We start from the raw sequence: 27446 nt of genomic DNA on the forward strand, positions 1-27446 counted from the left end.
CTGATTAATTTCTTAACCTCGCGCAGTTGTTCATCAAGTGCTCGGTAATCAGTATCGGTTTCTTCATAATAGTCCACAAAACCCCTTAACCAATCATGTGGACCCTCGCCGACAAATGGTGGTGGTTGGCCATGGTCCCCACACATGATTACCGCTGTATTCGCGCGCAGCAACCACTCAAGAAACATTTGTAAAGTATCTAACGAAACAGTACATATCTCATCCCAGATGATAATGTCGGGAATAAATTTTTCACCCATTCGATCAGGAGTCCACTCACCGCCGCTGTATCGAAAGAAGCTGTGATAAGTAACGGCGTCAACATTTCGTTGTTTTATCTCTCGCGCTAGTCTATGAGTCGGTGTAAGCACGATTATACTTGCCCGCGTTCGAAATAATTCAATTGCCCGAGTCGTCTTTCCTGACCCGCCACAGCCGCTTAAATAAACCGTCTTGTGTCTACAAATTGGATCAGAACACGATGGTGCATTAGACCATTCTGACAATTTATCACCGCGTAAGTAGTTGTTCTCAACGGTGACATCTGCTGACGGGGAATAATCGCGTCGTATTTCATTTTTAATTCTCCATGTACCCCAACTCTCGTCCGGACTAGTAAACTCGGCTACGTTTCCCTTATACGCTACGTCAACATAAAACGAATCAACGGCTACTCTAACCGCGGTATCGGGGAATCTATTTATCATCGAGAATAAATTGATAGCGGCATATCCCAGCATAGACGCCCTCAAATGTGGATACGCCGGGCTGTCTCCATCGCTGTAGGTAACAACTGTACCCAACCTCGTTCCATTGGACAAGAAAGCTGTTTTGCAATTCACGTATCTATTTTTTGCCACTGTGTCCTTGATTACGAAATCATATTCTGCGTCATCTATAATCAGCCGTGAGCAATATCGTTTGTAGTCGTGGTTTTTTCCACCTTGTGTGAACTTACCAATTATTCTTCTACCGAGATCTTTTGCCTCGCGGTTTCGTTGGTTAAATATCCTCCTGGACCATTCGATGATATATTCCTCGTCGGCATCAATGTTTTTTCTGGACTCGTCAATTATGCTATCTAGACGCTCCGGTTCTGGTAACCAGACTTCAGTCTGTGCCCGGTATGATATAATCGCGTCACTGACAATCAACGAAACTAGCATGCTACAATCAATCATATACCGTAGCAGCGCTATTGGCAGCCATCTCTTTTCAGCCATGTGTCTACCGATCCAAATATAGCAACAGCGATGGAGTCCTGCCGCGAATTCAAATGATACTATGCGAGCGAATCCGGTTAAATCAAAATCAGGCAGTGGTCCATTAATAGCAACACGAGTCATTTCATGACTGGGGTGTCCAAATCGTCTAAAGTACTCAGCGGCGGATCCATACCCGAGAAAACTCGCTGGATAACAGGCAACCATATCAACCGAGATCATAGCGTCGCGGTTGTATTCAGTGTTCCATAGTCCACCGTGATAGTATTCCAAACAACTGGATTGTACATCCGGTAGAAATTCCCTGCGCGTTGGTCTCCACGCATTTTTCCTTGCTGCAACATGAGCTACAACCGATGGAATCGTAAAACAATTTGTTAGCAGTTGTTCATCATGCTCCTCAAATTCTATGGCGGTTTTTTTCATCCTGTTGTGAAATGCTTCAGTGCGATATAATTCACCGTTTGGTCTTACAAACTGATCAAAGGTATCCGCATCGTTTTCAGCGCTGCGAAGTAACCACATTGATACAGGGTCGTTTTTACACAAGTAGGCAATAGCATCAAATAGTTTCCTCTCCGCGAGAAAACCGTCCTTGGAGAATTGTTCTCCCAGGAATTCTTCGGGTATATACTTTACTGTTCTATCCCGTGGAAATATTGTGATCACGGGCGTCCATGCGTGTTCGTTATGATCAATAATTTTGATTGGGGCTCCCTTCGATTTATACTTCGATTCGTATAATACTTCACCGGTTATCGTTGTAACGGTTATTGGAAATCTCAGCGATGTTTCTAATCTCGCTATGTCGCTGATGGTTGCTCCACGCTCTTTTACGGTTAGTTCCCACTGGTTGATTTTGCTACGTCGTAAATCAGTCAATTTGTTTCCTCGACATGCATTTGTAAAATGCTCTATTATTCGTTCTGCTACACAATTTATCCCAGTTGACTGTTTCATCGGTTTCAGTTTTCCGATATCAGGTTTCTTATTTAACGGGTATATTCCATAAACAACTGCTGTTTCAGGATACGCTCGTTCATAGTATGGTTTGTCAATTCCGGTTAACAACCCCGGCTTGGAGTCGCGGCTGACAGTGACTGTTTTCTTGTCGCTGAGAACTGGTTCAAATTTATCACGCATGATCCAATCGCCTGATTCCACCCGGACAATGAATTTTACTCTGAAGAAATACCTTTTACCGTCAAGTTGTGATATTATCATTGCTGCGCGGTTGTCGTTCATGGTAGCATCAACAATGCCATCAATTCGAAATGTTGACCAACTGTGAGATGCGCCATCACGCTTGAATTCATTGATACAATCGCGTATTTTACTCAACAGGGTTTTATCGTTTATTAACGCTTTTGGTGTGTCCTTGAGGACTCTATCGAGATTAAACCTAATATTTTTCCGGGGTTTAATTGCTGCCAATCTCTCGAACTCATCCATATAATTAAAACAAGTATTTAAATGAAAGAATATAGTATAATGAATCACTGCAAATGGTTGATGATTGGGTCGACAACCCCGTGCAATAAATCATGTAGAGGTGAATTCTGCGGGTATCATTTACAAAGCGTTCGTAATGGTTCTCTTGGCCCCCTCCCGTGCTTGGTTTGCCACGTCGGTGTAAGAGGAAAATCACAGTTGTGTATCAATTGTGGCGGAAAGCGATACAGGGAACTAAAACGCTATTATGACAAGCGAATTAAAAACGCCGTCATCAACCCCACCGCCGACTTCGTCATCAAAACCCCCCAAGACTACGTTGAAAGATTCATAATTAAACCAAATAATAAATTAGACAAGTAGTATTATTATACAAATGGACCAAGAATTTCAGCCGCATCCCCTGCTCGTCAATTACGAGGCATCTCGCGACGGTATTGTTAGAAATCGTAGACTGAAGAAGCCGGTTGGATGGAAAAACAATCACGGGTATTTAATGTTTACTGCTGGAGGGAAAAAATATCTCTGTCACAGAATCATCTATGAATGTTTCCACGGATTGATCAAAGATAGTCTCGTTATTGATCACATTGATTCTAATTATCAAAATAATAGACTGTGTAATCTGCAAGCCATCTCTCAGAGTGAAAATAGTAAAAAAGGCCAAACTGGTAAATACTCAAAGAAAGCAAAACCCGTAAAGTCATTTGATACAACAACTCACGAGGAAAAAATATTTCAGTCGATGAATGAGGCAGGAAAATATTTTGACATTTGTATCGCCTCAATACAATTTGTTGCAGAACGAATATATCAAACAGCGATCTCAAAAAAGACGGGTCATAGAATTCGATTTTCATATATAACATCAAAGGGAGATAACTCGTTTTGTGATAGCGTCGCATGACAAGAGTTACGTCCCTTGAAGTCTAATTAATGTTGCGTCCCTTGAAGTCCAATTAATGTTGCGATTAATTAATCATTTTACGATGAAAACTAATGAAATACACGCTATTATCTAACAGCTGTATTCTTTTTTTTAATGTTTTATTTGAGTATTTGGTTTCATTTAAATGCCGTGAAACACCATTAATAAGTATTTAAGGATTCAAACGATTCAAGGGAATTCAAATTAACACACACCTTGTGACTGACGCCGCTGTATTAGTCACTTTATATATAAGATGACTCGTTATAAGCCTGGGGCTTTCGAAAGCCAATTCAACTAATCAAAACTAACCCACGCTCTTGACCCGGGCGTGTGGTTGTCTTTTGTTCACAATCATGCAACCGGGTTAATTTAATTGGGTTGCTTTTGATTGGTTGAATTGGCCGTAGAGTTCCGCCCCGCCGTTTTATGTTTGTGCTGTCTTGTGCCGTCCCATCATCCATCAATCATTTCATTGTAAATATATTCATCCTTAATTAAGTACATGTAGTGATGTCCCCCAAGCATATCTTCTGGGCGGTCTACGATGACGTTTGTCACCCTAGGCCTCCCTCCCGGAGATGTATGCTTTGGGGTTCCAAGATGTGAATGTCCTTAATTAAGTATATGTATATGCCTGTAATCTGCCACAACACTCGAGTGGAGATCTACGGCATTGTAGTGTCCATGTATGCCTGCAATCTGCCACAACACTCGAGTGGAGATCTACGGCATTGTACTGTCCATACAAAAAACGGGGTCAAAAATGGCCCCAATAATTTTATTAAAATTTTTGATATTAGAAATAAGATGTTTTATAAGAATAATGAATATCGAAGACATCAATAATATATTAACTGAGATTTCAAAATTAAAAAATCAAGGAATTGAATTATCTGATGGTCTCGACAGTGAAAAAATATTATCCGATTATGAGATTATTAACGAACAGTCGAAACGGGGGCGTTTTACCCTGGCCCGCGAGTATTTTTTTATAAAACGATTACAACATACGATCAATGAAAACTTGTACCACAATGACGCAAATGCATTCATTGGACTATTCACTGCCGTTGAAATAATACGAAAAAAACTCGGACGTGTTTATGAACGACGCCGGGAGATTTCTAGTAAGATCAAAAACATTAGAAGGATTATAGAAGAAAACTCCGTGGAGCCCCCGATGGTACACTCGGCGGAAAATTAGAAAATTGCGGATCAATTTACAATAATGGTAGGTGAATCACTTACTACTCGGCTAGCCAGAGAGCGGCTAGCAGCGCTTAAAAAGTTTATACCGTTACGAGACAGGGTGAGAGAGAAACTTCAAACGCGACAACAAATGCAAACCGATTTTACTGTTGGAAGCGAACAACTCTTTGCCCCGGTAACTAAAGCGACTAAGGATGTTACAGCGGCAACTGTACCCGTTCTTGGTGCGCTTGAAAAGATAGCGGCAGAGACAAAACAAACAAAAAGGTCTTTAGAAACACTCCCTGCAAAAATAGCGGCTGCTACAACACGGAGGCCACCACCACTCGCTATAACCGAACCACAAGAACCTTATGTTACAATGGCCGACGAGGAAGAATTAGGTGCTACTGCGAAAGAACCAGAAGAAGAAATACCCGAAGAAACACCCGAAGAAACACCCGAAGAAACATCGAAAGAAAAAAAGAAAGAGGGAAATATACCCCGTAATGTTCTTAAAAAGTCCGCAATAGATCAAATTAGAGACATCGACGACGATGAAGAATTAGTTAATTTTGTTGCTACAACATCAACTAAGAGCATTCGAGATGAGTATATCAATGAAGGTTACAAGAAAAAAATAACCTCGACGGAGAACTGGGCAAGAATAGTGTATTTAGCGAGTAAACATAGAGAAGCATTACCACATCGTGGTGATCCCGATTACGATAAATTCCTCGAGAAAGTTAAGAGTAGAACACCAAAAAAAGGAAAAGGATACCCTGTTGGTAAAGAATCCTACGGCGTTACCTGCCCTAATAGTGTTCTCAGTGATATATCACGGCTGGAAGTACTAATTGGAGGAAAACGAGCCGGAAATAACTCTACGGAAATAATCAATGAGGCCGCTGATATTTGCAAGCGGTTATTTGCAGGCGGTATTATGGACATTAATGCATATCGAACGCTCATAGACGAACTCGTGGATGATTAATTGGAAAACTGGTGTTTTTAATAAGGATGATCATACACTACAACCATGATAAACCAGTACTCGTCTACGTGGTAAACTCGCGATTGCCTGTTTACCGCGCGTACTATGGAGATGGTCTCGGTAGCACCATTGCGGGGTTATTTACAAGAATGGCTCCAAAATTAGCGCCGTTAGCCAAACAATTAGGAATGAAGGCTATTGATGTTATTCGTGATAGGGGTATTAGTGCCATTGGAGATGTTGCCGGAAGGGCGTTTTCAGCCGCGCGGGACAAACTAATGTCATTGGTGAAATTCAGGAGAAAAAAACAGAAACCACCGGTAATGCCATCAACGACAGTGATGCCTGCAAATGTCAGTAAAGTAATAAATAACGCCGTGGAAGAAAAATTAGAGTCGTTGGCGACGACTTCGCCATCCGCCGATGCGGCAACCAACGCGCTCATGAACGCGATAGCGGGGAGTGGTTTAAATTCAAAGAATTTACGACGAAAAAATCGCAATTGAAAACATCAACATGATAAATAATAGAATGTTTGCGCGTACCGCTGATCCCGCGTTTGATATGGACGCCCCAGTACGCAGGGATGATTCTGTCCGTGATTATCAATATTATTCTTATTATGCAGCGCAACCTGACCTACGATCGCGAATTGAACTTCAAGTCCAAGATACCAGTAAATATTTTTTGCCGTGTGAAGCGTTTATCGAAATCGAGGGAGAACTCGTGACAAATGCCGCCGATAATGCACCATACGCAGATGACCATCGTGTTCGAGTTGGCTTCGTCAACAACGGTATCATGGCGTTATTTGAGAGCGCCAGATATCTTATTGACGGGCGAGAAATTGAATCAATAGAACGCGAGGTTGATGTTGCAACGACGATAATTGGGTTGGCGAGATACTCGGATGATTATACAAGATCGGCGGGCCCATCTATGATGTTCGCAAAGGACTCCACCGATAACGCTGATCACATTCAGTATATCAACGTGCTGACACCACGAAATACCGCAGCTGACCAGGATGAAGCAGCCAACCCAGACCGCAGAACAAGACCGGGTGCTGAGTTCAATATCATAAAAAGTACTAACGATAATTTTAATCTAGGGTTTGCAACACGAATAGGAATGTTGCAAGGACCACGCCGAAAGTTTTCATGCGCGATTCCACTCCATCACATATTTGGATTCTGCAGAAATGTTAGAAAAGTTGTCTATGGGGCTAAGCATACAATCGCGCTGACGCGAAGGGGCGATGATAACAATGCAATATGGCATGCTGATGGCGTCGCTGCCGGTAAAGTCATTTTAACTAAAATGGCATTGTGGATGCCGGTGCTGACTCCATCAGTTACCACGGAAGCACGATTGTTAGCATTTATGGAACAGGGAGGGAAATCGTTGTTGAGTTGGCTAGCGGTAACAACTGATGCTAAAGAGGATAACGTCGCCGATACGTTTACATGGCACCTAGCATCAAAACAGGGTGTTTCAGCCCCGCGTCATATATTCATAGCGCTACAGAATAGGGAACGATTGGGTAATCAAGAACGCAGCCATATGATATTTGATCGATTAGGAGTCATGGAGGTTTCGCTGAGAATAAACGGACAACAGGAACCATCCGAGGATATACAGCTTAATTACGGTGACAACCATGTCGCACGTGTGTATCATCGATTGCTGTCATATATGGGTCGTGATCAAAACGTCGACACTGGTTTGCAAATATCACAACTTGATTTTAAAAACCTGTATCCGATTTATTACTTTTCGTTGGAACATCTTGATTTAACGAGACAATCCGTCGTTGATATACACTTCCGAGCTCGTATAGCCCCAGCTGGTGTTAATTACAGAGCGGTCGCTGTCATTCTCAGCGATAAATCAATGCTGCTAGAAGGTGTTGGTGGACGAATGAGAATCGTTGATGCGCCAGTGGAAAACATGTAATTGAAAGCATAAACGCGTTTACAATAAAATGTCGTATAGTGTCGTCAGTGTAGAGTTGACTGATGGTCAAGTCAAGAAATTACGATCAAAGTCGGCTAAACAATGCGGAACCACAATAACGCTGAAGCCGTCACAGATGGCAGGTGGTAATCATAAGATATCGTTGACGGCGCGTCAAATAAAACATTTCAATGATGCGATGAAGAATAAAAAGGGTGTTCAAATAGATTTTTCAGCCGCAGCAATTAAAAACATGGAAAAGACCGGTGGGATATTTCCGCTGTTAGCTGCGATTCCGGCATTGATTGCCGCGGCCGCACCAGCAGTGGCTAAGGCGGCGGCGTTAGGAGCCGTTGGTACCGCGGCGGGGATGGCATTGAAGAAGGCAACCGGGAAAGGCTACAAAAAAAAACGACCCGTGGCCGGAAAGGGTCTAAGACTACCGGGAACCCCGTATTCATGGTACTCGGGAAAGGGTCTAAGACTACCGGGAACCGTTTATTGACTCGGGAGTCTATGACTCCCATGTCTAATTTTGATTTAATAGACGCCGCAAACGCGCTAGCGATAAAAAACTTCAGAGGTGTTTTTATGAGGGATCAATTACCGGCGGCACCAAGAAATATTGAAACCGGCATAATTAACCTCGATGGGTCCTCCGGAGCGGGAACTCATTGGGTTGCATACGCGATTGATCCGCGTGCGATCGTCTATTTTGATTCATACGGGTTAGCTCCGCCGAAAGAGTTTATGCGGTATATCCGGGCGTGTTCAGCCCGGGCGTGTTCAGCCCGGGTTTTTTATTCCACGCTGCCAACACAGCAATTGAGTGACCCGCCGATATGTGGCCGTGAGGTATTGAACGTACTCGCGGCGATTTCATCATCGCGAAAACCACCTCATATGGTTGTAAACGAATATACTAGTGGGGTCGTAGAGGCCCGGCGGGTTAATTAGAAACGCTGGTTTTTTTTACAATAACGATGATTGATATCTGGGGACGACCGGTTTCGGCGCTGAAAAAGTCCACGGAAACCCCCGCCACCGATGACATAAAAAAACTAATTGAGGATGAAATCGCTGATACGTTGAACTTAACCAGTGTTGACCCAGATGAAATAGTTGTATTTCAAGACCGCCAGGGTAAATTGAAATCCAGTAATGTGTCGCTGAATGACGTTTTAATACGACAGCGTGATGCCGCCGAGGGCACTATCGCGTTGTATACCGGCGACGGACGACTCAAACCGGGTGAATCCATCTTGACAATAAATGGAAAAATAAGTACACTTGGCGACAATTATATAACCATGTCAAATTCGTTAAAGGGTTTACGTGGTGAATTTAACTTTCATGGAGAACAGTTCAGGTCGATGATAACGCACGTCAGCGAAATGCGAGACATTGTCAATAGTTTTTTTCGGGGACCCCCGACGGCAGACGAACCAAATCTTGTAATAATAAAAAATGCTATTTCGGATCTTATGGAGATGTCGGCCAATTTACCCCCGTTGCGAAAAAATGTTAACAGGATCGATGACAACTTTGATAAATTCTTTGGTAAAAAAAATACCAAGCCGGATGAGATTACAATAACTATAAATGATATCACTGCGTATGGACAGGAAATAAAAACAATCAAAACTGATGTTGCAACAAACAAAAGGAGTGTAGACGCGCATGAACGGGAAATAGAAATAATCGGCGCTAATGTTGCAACGATCATAAATAATGTAGACTCGCATGGACGGAAAATAGAAACAATCAAAACTGATGTTACAACGATCATAAATAATATGGACGCGCATACACAGGAAATAGGAACAATCAAAACTGATATTGAAGCGAACAAAAAGGGTGTGGACGCGCATACACAGGAAATAGGAACAATCAAAACTGATGTCGAAGCGAACAAAAAAAATGTAGACGCGTATTGGCGGGGAATAGGATTAATCAAAACTGATGTTGCAGCGAACAAAAAAGGTATAGACGTGCATACATATGAAATAGGAACAATCAAACTTGATGTTGCAGCAAACAAAAAAAGTATGACCGAGAATACACGGGAAATAGAAACAATCAAAACTAATGTTGCAGCGAACAAGAATAATATAGACGCGCATTGGCAGGAAGTAGGAATAATCAGAACTGATGTTGAAGCGATTAAAGACGGGCTACCGAGAGTAGCAGAGCAATTTGAAAAAATAAAAATCCCTCATGAGAACATCATCAACACAGTATACACAATTCGGCATGGATCATTCGATTGGACTCCTACACAGAATACAGTAAATATCACCGCAACTGTTAAGGGCATTTATCGATTGACACTGATTTCAATGATGCAGTTTAATATATTATCGTCGAGTTCATCCGGGTTTAACAATACAATATCAACAATTATAGACAAGAACGCAACTGAAAAGTTTACAATTTATGCCGTTGATAGAAATCTAGCCGGGGCAAACATTACATGGTATGTGGAATTTGTAGCGAATCTAAGTAATTAAAAACACTAGTTCTTTTAAAATAAAAATGACCACCAAGGAAATTGAATCAGAGGTATCACCGACGTCACATCAATATCGATTCGATACCGCAAAAGAATTCTCCGCGAACTTGAAAACGCTTTCCGAACAATACCGTGCAAAAATAAAAAAATACCGCCGAAAAATAACCGCCATCGACGCGGTCGTGTACTCGGTGTCGGGTATAGTGGCCGGTACCGGTGTTATTTTATCCACGGTGACCACGATAGCCCCGATCGCTGTTCCAATCGCTGTCTCCGCGATGACAACAGTTGCTGGAGTCGCCAACGCAATCACTAGGAAGATATCATCGTGTTTTCAGAAAAAACTCAACGAGTATACAGTAAAACATCAAATAGTATCCGACGCGTACTCGAAATTATCCGGGTTGATCTCGTTGTCAATTGATAATTTGTTCGTATCCGATGTTGAATTCTCCACGATGGTCCAGTTGTATAGCTCCGCGATGTCAAAAATCGAGGATTTTCAACTGGAAGCCGGAACCACCTGGTTGTTGAAATTAGACACTAAAGACAACAAATAATAATAATGTCGCTGAACCCCGAAGGGTTTCAATTACTTCAGCGGATCGCGGAGAACACCACTCCGGTACAAACAAATATGATATCAATAACGTCAACGAAACCCGAATTCAGTGTGAACTTCCCGTCGCCGGTTCCAGTGAAGGAAATAGCGCTGGCAAAATTGCGAGTATATCACAGTTGGCCTAATATTCGAGCGGACGCATTTAACGGACAACAACCTAATAACTCGCTGGTTTTTGCACGGAAAAATAAACCCGATGGGACCCCAGACTGGGAGGAGGTTACAATACCAACTGGGTCATACCAAATAGAGCAAATCAATAAAGAATTTCAACGCAGAATAAAATCGATCACAGGAAAGGAATCAAAAATCGCTATTACGGTTCATGAACCGACGTTATCATCGACGATTGAAATAAGCACACCGGGGTATATGGTTGATATTTATAACAGTTCAATAAGAACCATACTAGGATGGCCTAAGAATCCACCCGCGGATTTGCACACAAATGTGCAATCGTATCATGAGATTAATCCCAGTTATCTGAATGATTTGTCTATTATAAGAAACACGTTATTACCCAGCGAGTTTATATTTCAAGACAGGAATACCATGCAATGGTTTTTTCCGTATAAGAAAACTCCTGAATTGTCAGCCAAGGTCACAGTTCGTTTAGATGATATCACTGGTGCGTTTGCCGAGATTAATCGTAATTACCAATCACAACTAGAACAGCTACGGAAAACAAAAGCACGAAAACACGTTGAGGTGTTAAATCAACTTATATCAGACATGGAATATATTAATGAGCGAATCGTTAAGACAATATCCGATAGCAGCGATGATAATAAACAAAAATTCCTAACCGGGTATAATATCACAGAAGCCGATTTACCCGATTTCAAGTTTCCAGGATACAACGCGCCAGAACTAAGAAAGTCTCTTAATGATTTTCTCAGTCCATCAACTTATATCCTCAGACACGATAACGGGGATGATGGTATGCATATTGCTCCATACAACGTAAATATCGCATCGGTGATAGCAATCAATCTAGTGTGTGATATTATCGAAGGGAGTTACCAGGTAGATACCAATCAATCAAATCAAGCTCAACAGGGATATATCCTTTATTCATTTTCACCAACAGCCCCTCCGGGATTTTTAATCGTTGAGAATCCGATTAATCCGGTCTATATGCGATGCCATGATCGGTTTTTAACGAGAATTAATTTTAAACTCACCGATCAGTCAAATAACCTAATTGATCTACAAGAGGAGGAGTTAGTGATCACTCTGTTTGTAAGATCATTGTAAATAACTTCTTAGCAGCAGAGGGGGCGATGACATCGACGCGGTCGTCGATGTGCTTACCGGACGCTGACGACACTGGGGATCGGCGCGCAGAAGGTGTTAATTAAACCAAATGACGACGCGACGATCCCCCAACGACGTCGTCGTTTTTTTTTTACCAGGCGCTGACGACACTAGATCGTTGAGTGCAGAAAGTAATAATTAAGCCAAATAACGATTGGACAAAATGTCCGATTCGCCCCCTCTGCTGCTAGATTCGTTCTAGAATTTTCTCCATGTAGCTGCTTCGGTGAGGGTTTGGCAATCCAGAACAAAATATTCAATTGACCGGTCATTCTTCACTCGAACTTCTAATTTACACCACTGAATATAACACTGTTTATGGGCTTTCGAATGCTCATGCTCAGTAATACGATCTACAAGATTCTTCCATTTCTTTCCAGGCCCCCATCCTTCCGTCATTGTAAGTGATGAAGTCAAGCGTTGAACCTGACTTTCAGGTGAAAATAATCGACATGGCAAACAAAATATTGCCATCTTTGCTCGGCTAAATACAAGCCAATCTCGCGAAAATGGTTTCCCATGTGGCATTTTACCTTTTAAAACAGACATTGGAAATATGTGATTTCCAATATCTTTTGGCAGCGCCAGTGGAAAGGAAATGTTACCAGCCTTGACAAAAGTTTCCAGCTGAGTGGATAAGAATGTTTCAGTTACAAATTCCCCAATGTCAAATGGTTGCAACAAAACTGCTCCAGCGGGCCTCGCAGAAGTATTATCACTCTCACCAGTTTCAGTGATTTGACTGTCCTCACAAATGGCTGTAGTACTTGCACTGTCACTGTCAGCACTGTTACCAGCAAAAGATGCACCTGCACTTTTGCTTTTTGCTGGACTTCCTAAGTCATGACCAGTGGTATCAGCTTCTAAACTCTCTATAGCTGCTGGAATAAAAGAGGGTATGTCAGGGTCATCTGCATTCTGAGTTGATGAACTACTGGAAGGGGCATCTGAGGCCTAGGGATTCGTCGTAATTCCAACAACAAATAAGGTTTGCCTCCCTTTTTGCAGAGCTGCTTTTTGGTTTTGCTGAATTTTGCGTTGACGCACATAATGGATATGTGCGTTTCATTTCAATTCTTTCCACGTACTATGTAATGCTTTGACGACTTCAGGGGTATATCTTCCAGTCAAGTGAGTCGCATTACCGGTAGAAACTATATGGTAGGATGATTCAAAATGTCATCTCACTTTTTTATTTTTCCTGTCTCACGCTGTCATTAGTTATTTCGTGCCGTAATGCATGTTATAACTGGTTCTCTTGCAAATTTTTTTAAAATAAAAAAACGCAAGCTTTCGGCCGGCAGAATTTACCGTGTTTGACTGCGTGTTCCCCGCCCCCCTTATGGGGGTGGGGCCCTGAGCAATTTGCTCTGGTATCTCGGCCCTGCAATGTCGTCCCCTTCTAGCTCCTTGTGCACTGATCGATAACTCACTCATAACAAACACGCACATAGGGGTCACATATAACTAATATTAAATTTCAGAGTTATTAAAATACAACCAATTATGAACTATGGTATATACGGTACTACGTTTCGGTGTTTTGAATGCGTCTTGTGTTTCGGTGCGTTACGATGTTTAGGTTGTATGACTAAAATGCGAAAAGTTACGAAAAGTGCTAAAAGTTACGACACGAGGCTGACCAGTCCTAGCACTAACCTCTTAATGCTGAACGCCGAGCGAGGCAGCTGTTAGTACCATTTTTGTAAGTCTTAGCAGCAGAGAGACTGAGCCCACCAACTATTTCGTCAAACAGAACCTTCTATCGAAAACACTCTTGATAGAAGATTTGTCTTCACAAATAAACCCTTCTAGTCAGAAAACACTGATAATCGGCTTTCTTCGCTGGCCAGAAGGGTTTTCTCATGAAAAATATCTACCTATATAACTACTTCTCGATACAAGGGTCTACTAGACGAAACATTCGGTGTTGTTTCAGTCTCTCTGCTGCTAGAAATACAAAGTATTTCTAAAAATCCTAGGATTTTTAATGCTAGCGTTTCTAACTAAAAATTGTATCCAACCCAACTCGATACCGTGTCCGAGGATCATGTAAATTTATCGTTACAAATCCGTGTGGTTTTGCCTGAGCACGACTAAAGAAATTTCTGAATTTATTTATGTCCATGTCACCGCTGCACCATGTCTGATGAATATTTCGTAACGTGTGTGTGTCAACGCCGTTAAATACCGCGAGAACGTTACAGTTATCTCTGATCACTTTTGGTATTTGTGTATATCGTTGAGTTACATAAATCACATCAGTGTTTTTGTGTCGTCCACATGAAAATATACTGGCAGGGTTTGATTGTCGTCGCCGTTTCTGCTGCTGTGAATTAAAAATTTAAGTTAACAATAATGTGTACCAACATCGGAGAAGCTCATTCCGCTAGACTAGCTCGAGAGCGACTAGAAGCAATAAAAAAACTCTTCCTGTACGAGAACGTGTAAGACAAAAATTACAAGCACGGCAGCAAGCACAAGTTGAATTTGCAACAGGTGCAGAAGAATTATTTAAACCCGTCACAACAGCTACTGAAAAAGCTGCGATGGTCACTGAAAGAGCTTTACTGGGAGAACCTAAGGATGATATCGAAGAGGAAAAGGAACGAAGAAAGGGTTTTCTTCCAGTGTTAAAACAAACCGCTGAGCGGACTGAAAAGATTGCAAAAAGAACCAAACAAACAAAAAAGATTTTACGGGATCTTCCAACTGATATAGTTGCAGCTCAACCTCCACCCACCGTTGTAGCTCAACCTCCACCCACCGCTGAAGAAGGTACTGAAGTCGCCAAAGCTGCTGCGCCCAAAGCAGCAAAGGAAATTGTTGAACTAACTGCAAAATTTGATCCGGGTTTTATTAAAACCCTTAAAAACACACCAAAAGAAAGATTACCTGAAGTGATATTAGCTGGTTTATATAGCAAAGATAAAGGTTTAAACGAAAAATATAAGTCCACGACTGATACAAATTCTGTTAAATGGGCGTATCGTGTATACTACGACAAGAAACCGGTCAAATCTAACGACGACATATTTGCAAAACTTATAAATGCAATGCAGGAGATTGACAAAAGTAGACGACAAGGACTTCCACCTCCCTATTCACCGCCATTTGGAGGATCGTCCAGATGAAAAAGATGATGATGTTCTCGAAGATCTTGGCCTCTATGAAGCTACAGGTAGTGGTCTTGGTGGTCACATTACTTGTCCTGATAATATCATCAATGATGTATCACGGCCAGAAATTCTCTTAGGAGGAAGGCGTGCCGGAAATAACTCACCAGAAATAATTAATGAAGCAGCTGATATCTGTCAGCAATTATTTCAAGGCGTCATCATGGATACTCACATCTATCGAGAACTTATTTATGAACTCGTGGACAGCGACTGAAAGTCGCCGCGATTGAAAGTCGTCGCGATTAGAGATATAACTAATTAAATAAAATGATCGTACACAATTCTCATCGTAGACCAGTCATGGTCAGGGTGGTAAATTCACGAGTACCCGTATACAGGATGACTTATGGAAACGGATTAGGCGATGTAGTTCAGGGTTTATTTGCGAGAATGGCACCTAAAGCAATACCGATCGCAAAACAATTATCGATGAAAGCCATTGATGTTATTAAAAATAAATCTACTGGCGCTGTTGGTAGCGCTGCCAGTAAAGCATTCCTGGCAATCAAGGACAGACTAGCACGACTGATACGTAGAAAACCTCCACCGGTAAAATTACCAGCCACCGCAGACATGCCAGCAAATGTTAGTAAAGTAATAAATGAAGCCGCAAATCAAAAACTAGCAGCGCTGATAAATCCTGAAGAAATAAACACAAGTTTGGTGGCGGGAAGTGGTCTTCGTTTTAGACGATAACCTCTATAATAAAATGTTTAAACGGGAATCCGACCCAGCATTCGACATAAACGAACCGGTTCTTAAAAATGAATCAGTGCGTGATTATCAGTATTACTCTTATGACGCACGAGAACCAAATAAACGAGGACGAATTGAATTGCAAGTTCAGGATACAAGTAGATATTTCCTGCCCGCTGAAGCATTTATTGAAGTAGAAGGTGAATTTTAAAAAATAGATAACACAGACTACGGGAATGCGTTTAAAATCGGTTTTGTCAATAACGGAATTATGGCCTTGTTTAGTAGCGCCATATATATGATTGATGGAAAAAATATCGAATCGATTCAGAATGATGTTGATGTTGCTACAACAATAATTGGTCTAGCGAGATATTCTGATGATTATACAAGATCAGCTGGTCCATCAATGATGTTTGCCAAGGATAATTCTAATCATCCTGACAGTGATCAGTACAATATTAGACGACCAAGAAACTTTGCCAACAACAATGATGCTGATGTGTGGCCGGTGGTTCATGGTGGTAATGCAAATTACAATTTAGGTTTTCATACGCGTAAATTAATGTTGAGCGGAGATAGTAGAAAATTTTCTTGTGCGATTCCGCTGTCGCATATCTTTGGATTTTGCCGAGATGTCAGAAAGGTAATTTTCGGAGCAAAACATACCGTCGTGCTTGTTAGAAAAAATGACGATAATGATGCGCTATGGCGAGAAGCTGGTGGTGGTGCTGGTGATGCTGGTAAAGTAATAATAACAAAACTATCACTGTGGATGCCGGTAATGACTCCTGCAATTACTGAAGAACAACGACTGCTTTCTTTTATGGATCAAGGTGGTAAAGTGTTGTTATAGTGGCTTACAACAACCACAGATAGTATTCAAAGTAACATCAACGGTTTATTTACATGGCATATAGCATCACAGCAGGGGGTTTCCGCGCCGCGACATATTTTCATTACTCTTCAAAATGTTGCACGAGTAAGCTCACAAACACATTCGCATATGATATTTGATCAACTTGGTATCACTGACGTTTCTCTGAGAATAAACGGACATCAAGAACCGTCTGAGAACATACTGTTAAATTTTGGTAATAATCATGTTGCACGTGCATATCAACGATTGACGAAATATCTAGCGCGCGATCTATATATCGACACTGGTTTGCAAATATCACAATTGGATTTTATCTCTCATTATCCAGTCTATTACTTCTCGTTAGAGCATCTTGATTTAACCAGACAGTCTGTCGTTGATATTCACTTTCGGGCTACCGTAAATAGAGACGTAGGAGCTATAGCTAATTACAGAGCAATCGCGGTCATACTTTCCGATAAAGCAATGTTGCTTGAAGATGCTGGCGGCCGAATGATATTCGCTGATGCACCAGTAGAAAACATGTAGCATTGCTAAAAGCAATGCAATTAGATCAATCTCGTATTAAATAAAATGTCATACAGTCATGTTAATGTCACTCTGACTCCTGGTCAGGTGAAGAAATTACAATCGAAGAACGCGAGCACATGTGGGACAAAAATAACACTAAAACACGATCAGCAAATGGGCGGTCCAAACAAACTGTCATTAACTAAAACCCAACTGAAACATTTCAATAAAGCAAAGTAAGCAACGACTGGAACTCAACTTGATTTCTCTCCAGCCGCGGTCAAAGATATGGTTAAAACAGGCGGTATATGTCCTCTTCTCGCGGCAATACCAGCGTTGATAGCTGCTGCTGCCCCCGCAGTCGCCAAAGCCGCCGCGTTAGGAGCTGTTGGAACCGCTGCTGGAATGGCACTAAAGAAAGCCACAAGAAAAGGATACAAAAAAAGGGGAGATCCGCCCGCGTGCCAGGGAAAAGACTCCCAGGAACTCCGCCATCATGGTACACAAAAAGGTTCTAAGGGTTTCACATCGATGTTGAAGCTTCCAGCTTCTAATTTTGATTTGCTTGATGCTGTTAAACAATTAAATATAAAGAACTTCAGAGGCGTCTTTATGCGAGATCAATTACCACAACAACCAAATAATCCAGAAACCGAAATTATTAATCTCGATAACAGCGATGGTCCAGGAACTCACTGGGTTGCTTACGCGATCGATCCACGTGGAATTATCTATTTTGTTTCGTATGGGTTAGCACCGCCAGTTGAATTTCTTCGATATACAAAAAAACATCCCCCTGTCAAAGACAGGGGCGAAAGTTTGGTATTCAACGTTACCAACACAAACAATGACCGATCCTCCGATATGTGGCCGTGAAGTATTAAATGTTCTTGATGCGATCTCGAAATCAAAGATTTCTCCTCACAAAATCGTGCACGAGTATACCATGGGTCGATTTAAACAGTTTCCTATCAAATAATGGTTGATATTTACGGAAGATCTCTTCTCGAAACAAAGACAAAAAAACGTGCCGATGTGGATTTATCAAAATATGCGGCCAAGGATGAAATCGATAATCTTTTAAGTCTGACCGGGATAGACCCAGATGAGGTTGTTATTTTTCAGGACCGGCACGGAAAACTAAAAACCAACGATATCAAATGGCATGAAATAATTCCTAGGGTTATTGGAGCCACTCCGGGTAACATCCCTGTGTTCACCGACAGCGGAAAAATCAGAGATTTGCTGATATCAATCGCGGCGCTTCGAGATGACACACAAAAAGCTGCAGGGGAACGTGTAGCGAAGACCGGTGATACAATGACAGGTGAACTCAGTATGAACGGTAACAAAATAGTGGTTTTAAGAGATCCAACATCCCCGGAAGATGCCGCAAACAAACAATATGTAGACACGAGTGTCCACACAAGCACTAGCGCCGTTGACGCTAAACTAACCACGTTGCGGGCCGAGTATGATGTTCACGTGGGCGCGTTTACAAGACTTCGAAGAAACTTCGCAAAAACTGATGATGCTGTGGATAAGTTCTTTGGGGTTCCTCCAGTTATCGACATCAAACTTTCTGATATCAAGACCAACATTGACACGATCAAACAAACACAGCAGGATATCGTATCGGGTATTCCTGATATCGTTAGCAAAACCAGTCTGATTAAAGTCCCCACCGGAGTTACCCCCGGGCATATCACCAACATAGTATACACGGTATCATCGGGATTCGCAACATGGTCCAAACAAAATAATACTATCAAATATACATCAACAGCCACTGGCGTGTATAGACTGTCTGTGTTCAGTGCCGCTAAGTTTGAGATCTTCACAACATATCCCTGGAGACATTCCACCGATAAGTATTCCGGGGTTGTGACTATTATATTAAACAAGGAAACCGAAGAAACATTTATACTGGAAGCCGCCGACAAGAAATTAGCCGCAACATCTTACTGGTGGTGTTTGGAATTTGTAGCTGAAACACCTCAATTGGTTACCGCGTAAAATAATAAAATGAAATCAGCATCAACGACAACATTAGATGCTCAGCAATATAGATATGATCAAGTACGCGAATGGCAGTCAGAGTTAAAAGATACTATTGACAAATGCGCAACAAAGATAAAAAAAAATACAAACGGCGTGTAACTGTATTAGACACAATAGTGTATTCGGTGTCAGCGGTAGTAGCATCTACTGGGGTGCTATTATCAGCGCTGACACCAGTGACAACTGCAATCGCGGTCACAATTACAGTTTCAACATCAGCGACAATTGCAGGAGTTGCTAATATTATTGCGAAAAAAATATCCTCGTGTGCGCTAACAAAATTGCACGAGTATGAAAAGTTAAAGAGCGCGGCCACAAGCACCTACTCGAAATTGTCCTCGTTGATATCATCCAGCCTTGACGATACAACAATATCAGATTCCGAATTCACGCAGATGGCAGCCGCGTACAACGATTACGAAAACACAAAGTGTTTTTCAAAGAACTTCGATTTGAAACGACAGCAAACGAATAATGGCGGAATTACTTCAGCAGATAGTCGCAAATACAAACCCGTCGCGAACATCTTTGTTAACAGTAACATCAACTAAGCCAGAATTCAGTATTAATTTTCCAACTGCGATTCCAGTAAGCGAAATCGCGTTAGCGCAATTACGAGTATATCACAGTTGGCCCAATATCAGATCAAAATCGTTTGGTGGATTGCCAGCAAATAATTCGTTTGTGTTTGCATATAAAAATAAACCCGATGGCACGCCAGACTGGAATGTCATTGGGTTACCAACCGGGTCTTATCAAATCGAAGAAATCAATGATGAATTACAACGTCGAATAAAAAATAGTACAACAAAGGAATCCAAAATAGCAATAACTGTTCACGAGCCAACGCTGTCATCTGCGATCGAAATAAGCACCGGTGCCGATGGCACTGACTACGCCGTGGATATATATCAGAGTTCAATCAGAACAGTGTTAGGATGGCCTGAAGTTGCTCCACTGGCACAACCAATACTACCAGCGCCAGTGAAATCTGATTATGTCACTGATAAACAATCATATCACGAAGTTGATCCACCGTACAAGCAAGACCTACTTGACATAAAAGGATCAAAGTTGCCTGGGTTTATATTTTGCAGCAAGGATGATATAGTATGGTCTCCCGTAGGAAGAGGTTATGCGCTTAATTTAAGTATAATTATTAATCATTTTAAAAACATTAATCAAGAACATGAAACACAACTAACGCGACTACGGCAATATTTCCAGGAACATCTTTTTGATATTACAAGTTCACTCGTTGAAATCATTCAACAAATTGAAATATTAAATCAGCTTGTATCAGACATGGAATATTATCACCGGCGATTAATTCAAGCAATAATTAACGATGAAACTCTTGTCAATAAACAACGATTTCTCGATTATTGCAAAATAACAGAGGCTGAATTGCCAAATTATAAATTCCCCTGGTACAACGCAGACGAACTAAAAAATCCACCACCAAAATCATCAATGAGTTCTTTGACGGCATACTCGCACAACACAGAAAAACACTACCGGAGCCAACTATCCTCAGACATAATAATAACCCCGAAGGGCAAGGCCGTCATGTATCCCCGGGCATCGTAAACATAACTGAAGTGATCGCGGTCAATCTTGCGTGTGATGTCATTGATGGCAGTTACAGCACGGACACGACATTATCAAATCAAGCCCAGCAAGGATTTATTCTTTATTCATTTACTCCGAAAGAACCACCTGGATTTCTGATTGTGCAAGAGCCAATCAATCCGGTCTATCTACGATGTCATAATCCATGGCTGACCAGAATAAATTTCACACTGACAGACCAGTCTGGGAATCCCCTTGATTTGCGAAATGAAAAACTACATATTAGTCTCCCGGTAAAATCGTAAACGATTTTCAGTCCTAAGGACTTTCATCGTAAAACGATTTTTCAATTAATAATATTATATTATAATAATGTCCCAAAAATCTTCGATTTTCAAGTCAAAGACTTCCAAGAAATGCAAGGCATTTCCGAAAAAATGTGATGATGATTTCATTGATGATAGCACTGACGTAACTGACGATGATAGCACTGATGTAACTGACGATGATAGCACTGATGTAACTGACGATGATAGCACTGATGTCACTAACGATGATGATGTCACTGACATCACCGACGACGACGACGATAGCAGTAATGTCACCGTCAACATAAAAAAAATTTCAATAAATTATAAAAAATATAGCATGACTCATGCATTTCACGAGATCGCCTCAATAAGATATTGCAGTAAAAATATTTTACTTTATATATATTTTCTGCAACACTGACAAATTCACTGAAATTTATGGGGTATTTACTAGTAAAAATCACAGAAATCGTCAGATTTGCTAATTTCATGGGGGTATTTGCTAGTAAAAATCACAGAAATCGTCAGATTTGCTAATTTCATGGGGGTATTTACTAGTAAAAATCACAGAAATCGTCTGATTCACTGAAATTTATGGGGTATTTACTAGTAAAAGTCACAGAAATCGTCAGATTTGCTAATTTCATGGGGGTATATACTAGTAGAAATTACAGAAATCGTCTGATTCACTGAAATTTATGGGGTATTTACTAGTAAAAATTACAGAAATCGTCTGAAATTCACAAGCAAGTATTTTTTTTTTTGTGCAAGCGAAATCGTGAAACGATTTTCCAGTAAAAATATTTTACTTCATATATATTTTCTGCTACACTGACAAATTCACTGAAATTTATAGGGTATTTACTAGTAAAAATCACAGAAATCGTCTAATTTTTCAACCCTGATGGGGTAATTACTAGTAAAAATCACAGAAATTCACAATTAATCAAGCAAGTATCATATAATATATCACCACGTGAAATGCTTCATATATGATAAAGTACTTCTTGATAACGCTGTCAGAACCGGAAAAGTTATCCCGGTAAAAATAATTGTTGATATATACGGTCATGACGATTTTATATTGACTGATGCACAACTGAAAGTATTGATAAAAGATCATGCTGTGATCGCGCAATGCGATACACATCAAATCCTCGAGTATATATGCTTATTTAGATCGATAGATAGATTAGATTTATATAAATCTCAATGTACCACCACATAAATGTTTTTGTGTATGACAAACAAGCACCCGAGCAAGCAGTCAAGGCTGCATTTGCACAAGAAGAAATTAACGTTAAATTGCTCATTGATGAATACGGAGAAGAAGATATCTTACTAACACAGCAACAGTTAGATAGTCTCAGACACGAGCATATTACCGCAATAGTATGTGACAGAGATCAAATTCTCAATTATGCACACTCCTGCATTGAACCCAACCAACTAAGGAAACTACTATCACCTTGACGCTGTCGCCGTGACTTTGTTGTCCAGGACCTTGTTGTCCAGGGACTTTGCTGTCGCGCTGGCTCTGTCAAGGAAGTAAAAAAAGAAATAATATATTTTTTTACTTTCGATTTTATTTCCAAGTACTTGACTTCCAAGTAAAATCCTTGACTTCGTCCCTGATTTCATCAGGGTGAGGTATTTATTTCCTCGTCAGTGATTTCGTCATTGACTTTGTCATCCTTGACTCTGTCATCCTTGACGCTGTCAATGGACATACAATGTTTCAATATTCTAACGCGATTATTTATTATCTTTTTTATTTCATACTCGGCTGCCAATGCCAGCCTGATCTTTTCAATTGCACGAGACAATGGAACAAATTCATTTATTTGTGCTTCTTCTACGCTGACCAGCGTTTTATACAAATTATTTTGGATCATCTTTATGAATTGATATTGAGCAGGAAGAATATAACGCCCTGCACATTTAGCTTCATATAATGATTCAAAATCAGACAGAATTGTTTCAGGATTTAGTGATATATTAAATCCTTGTTTTTCAAATTTTTTAATAGCATCAATCACATTATTGATATTTTCGTAATTCATATTTATATATATTTTTATATATTTAAAATAAAAAAATGTGGGTCGTTTTGATATGACCCTTGTATTTACAATATTTACAATTTACTTAATTCTAGCTTATCCTAGGACGGTACAAACACATAGTATTTACAAGCATTTAGAAGCATATTTACAGCATTGTAGAAGCATATTTACAGCAGTTGTATTTACAATATTTACCCCGTATATTATTCGGACGATATCGTATATAAACCGACTGATACTTGGAAGTTCAAAAATAGCTCAGCGTGATTTGTTTAAAACGTTTTTTCTTAAATATGATCGTGTGGAAAATACAGATGTACCATAACCCAGAACAAGTGTAATAAAATAAAGATTTTATCTGTGAAAAAAAGAGACAAATACGCGTTTGTCCCTGACTTTGTCATTCTTGACGCTGTCACCTTGATAAAGTAAAGGGAAGTTATTTACTTCCTTGTGCAGAAAACCGTCTGCTCGTTGTGTTACCTGTAAAAAATATACCGCTAAGCTGTGCTCGATAAATTTACCCATCACACAAAGGGAGGGAACTAATTGCATGAGATATGCCGAACGGAGTTATCTCCGTTTGGAGAATCCTCGTGATAATGAAAAGTAATCTTCTGCTTATATGTTTTTGACAAAGTAGATTTGATTATATTTTCTGCAACACGTTGAACCGAAGCCCTACAAATACCAAAATACTTGCCAGCTGCATATATTGATTGAAATATTGTTTCTTCATTTGTATCTAAATTTATGGATACAACTTTCTTGGCGCTCTTATTGCCACGGCCAGTATTACCAGCCCTACACTTTGGCTCTGCGTCACAACCCTCAGATTGGATAAACTGTTGTCGGTTTTGACGCCATTGATGTGATAGATTACAAGACCGTCTTTGATTATCCCAAAGAAACACTCGTGCACAAACCTCTGATTATAATAACGTTTCTTTCCAGCAGTAAATCTTAGATAACCAGAATTTTCAACGACACCAACTGGCTTTTTCACTCTGCAATGTCTGACTATTCCCTCGCGAGATGCTTCATAATTCTTAATGGTTGGATGTGGGACAAATTCTTGGCTCATTTATATAATAATATATTTGTCTAATTTATAATTTGTCTGAAAACTTAGTTATATAATCACGCTCGGATTTCAGCGCATCTCCATTATTTTTTTAATTGCAATATCGCTTGAGTTCACGGTATCGCTTTCCTCCGCACATTGCACATAACTGTGTTTTACCTGTGACCCCAATGCCATATCGCAGGCATGATATAGGTCCTGTGCTTCCTCGTTTGATGCTTTGTATGTGTTCACCGCAGAATTCCTTCCTGTAGGGCTTATTACAGACTGTTACAGATCCAACTTTTAACCACTTGCAGTTATTCATTTGTATACATAATATTTCTTATTTAAATATTTGTCTTAAATATAATATGAAGGAGTTATTTGGCGCCGGGAGATTCGATCTTGACAGACTAAACAGAGACTCACGACGACGGAATCTAACTGATCTATTTAATATTATCAGGAATGCCAAACAAGAATTCCGCGATGACAGCGCATCTCATGTATGGTCGTCATTTAAAATTATCCGCAACCTTGATAAAATCAAGGATGACGAAGTCAATGTCGTTGATAAAATCAAGGATGACGAAGTCAATGTCGTTGACTCTACAATGAATGATGCGCGAGCGAAAACAATTATTGATTATCTTCCCCTTGATAAACATCAACGCGGTAAGAAATATTTTTTCAGAATAAAATTTATTGTGCAAACAGATTCCGATATATGGATTATCCGTGACAAACTCGACCCTGTTCTTGATAATGGAAAAACCGTTCTGGTAAGTAAAGATTCCAAACCAGGAATGCTGACCGGGATTGATAAACCATATTACGCTCAAGCGTATCCTGTAACCGCAGTCATTTATGGAATCTATCCGGTAAAAAAAAAAAAACATAAATTGATAAACTCATGAGAACGACTACCCGATGAGAACGACTACTCATGAGAACGACTACCCGATGAGAACGACTACGTCGTTGACGACTTCGTCGTTGATGACTTTGTTAAACTGTGTAGCCGAGCGAGTAATGGAACATTTTAAAAACGCAAAACGAGGAAACGGTTTAACCGATCTGCGACGTGAAAAAATATCAGCATGGGCTGAGCAAGTCAAGGATACTGGGGCATCAATAAATGATGTTGCTGTGCTATCAAGTAAATTAAAATTTTCAATAACAGTAAACACACTAACCGGGGAAATATTATATAATTCGAAGCATTATAAAAAGTCAGGATCACCGATTGAAATTATTGATCATAACTCTCATGCCTGGACTGATGCAGTTACAATATTTCCACGAGATCGTGTTGTAAAATTTTACTCGGAAAACATATTTGATGTTATTTACACGCTGAGTAAAACCGACCCTGTGTCAGTGTGGTTATTTAAGAGTTCCGAAGATGGCGAATATGATCAATTTGTAAAACCCAACGGTGAATTATACCGGACGGAGTCGTTGGAACAACAAATGAAAAAACTCGCAAAGAAATATGTGAACATCGAAGGAAACATTGAGCAGTTATTGGTTAATTGTTTTACAGTTCCAAGTGTTGCCGCTCACGCCGCAAGAGAAAGAAATTTATGGAGACCAACCCGAAGTCAGTTTCTTTCGGATATACAATTAAGTTGTGTCGAGTATGGGCATGGCGGGTTGTGGAATGCCCGTTATGATTACCGGGATATGATTTCCGTGGATATGATTGCTTGCTACCCAGGAAGCTTTCTCGGGATGGGCGAGTGTCGCGAATACTTTAAGCGATTCGGACATCCCACGAACTCGATGACACGAGTTGCTATAAACGGTCCTTTGCCTGATTTTGATTTGACAGGATTTGCTCGTGTGACTTCGCTTGAATTCGCCGCGAGACTTCATCCGTGCTGTTATGTTTGGTTTGGCAGACACTTCAGTGAAAAGCGCTGGGTACTAATAGTGTTATTGCGATATATGCTTGACAGCCGAATACTGGTATCGTTGACTGTCAGTGAAGCAATCATATCATATCGACCGCAGACCTCAATTTGGTTGCCAACACCGGAGCGTATCAGTCTCGATGAAGTTATTAGCGAGTATGCACGAGAGAGTCCAAATACCCCGATGGATGTCATTGTTGGTGAGGTTCCTAAAGTTCTCAAGATCCAACTTAGCAATAGTGAAAAAACAGCAAAAGATCTTGGACGAAGAATAATTGGTAAATTTACTCAAGGTGCTGCATATGATCACAAACTACATCGCTCGCGACTGATTATCGATGATGCTGAATTGGATTTTATAATTGCTGACGCTGTTGCGAGAAATATATTTTGTAATCGGGAGGACGCTTACTTGTCCGACGGGAAAAAGTTGGGCACAACTGTAAGTTATATCGACGGAGAATCGCCTCAATACACACATCTAAGATCTTCAATGCTGGCTTATGTTTCTATAAATTTGCTATCAATGATAAATCGATTTCCTGACACCGCAGTTAGAGTTGCAACAGATTCATTTATTCTAAGTAAAAGATATTCAGAATTACTGGCTCGTTTCACAAGCAATGATGAATCATGGAGTTCGTGGAGAATAAAAGCGGAGATGTTACATGAATATTGTGAATCCGCTGATGTTGCAATTAAGGATGATTATCGTAAATCAGAATTATCAGAAATGTCTTCGACAACTTCGTTGTTGCCATCTGTGTATGATCCAATCACCAGACACAAAACGGTTTATTTAAACGGGCCGGGTGGGTCTGGTAAGACAACTGGAACGATTGAATTATTTCAAAAATCGGGTATGATTGTGCTAACACCTACACACAGGCTCGCCACGGAGATGAAACAACGAGGAGTCAATTCTTGTACTTATCACAGCTTTTTCAAATACAGCGGCGGTGTGTGGACGTCAGATCGAATGGGAACAAAATAT

The sequence above is a fragment of the Sinohyriopsis cumingii genome, chromosome 14 (genome assembly GCF_028554795.1).
Source record: "Sinohyriopsis cumingii isolate HCF-2022 chromosome 14, ASM2855479v2, whole genome shotgun sequence".
NCBI lineage: Eukaryota > Metazoa > Mollusca > Bivalvia > Unionida > Unionidae > Sinohyriopsis > Sinohyriopsis cumingii.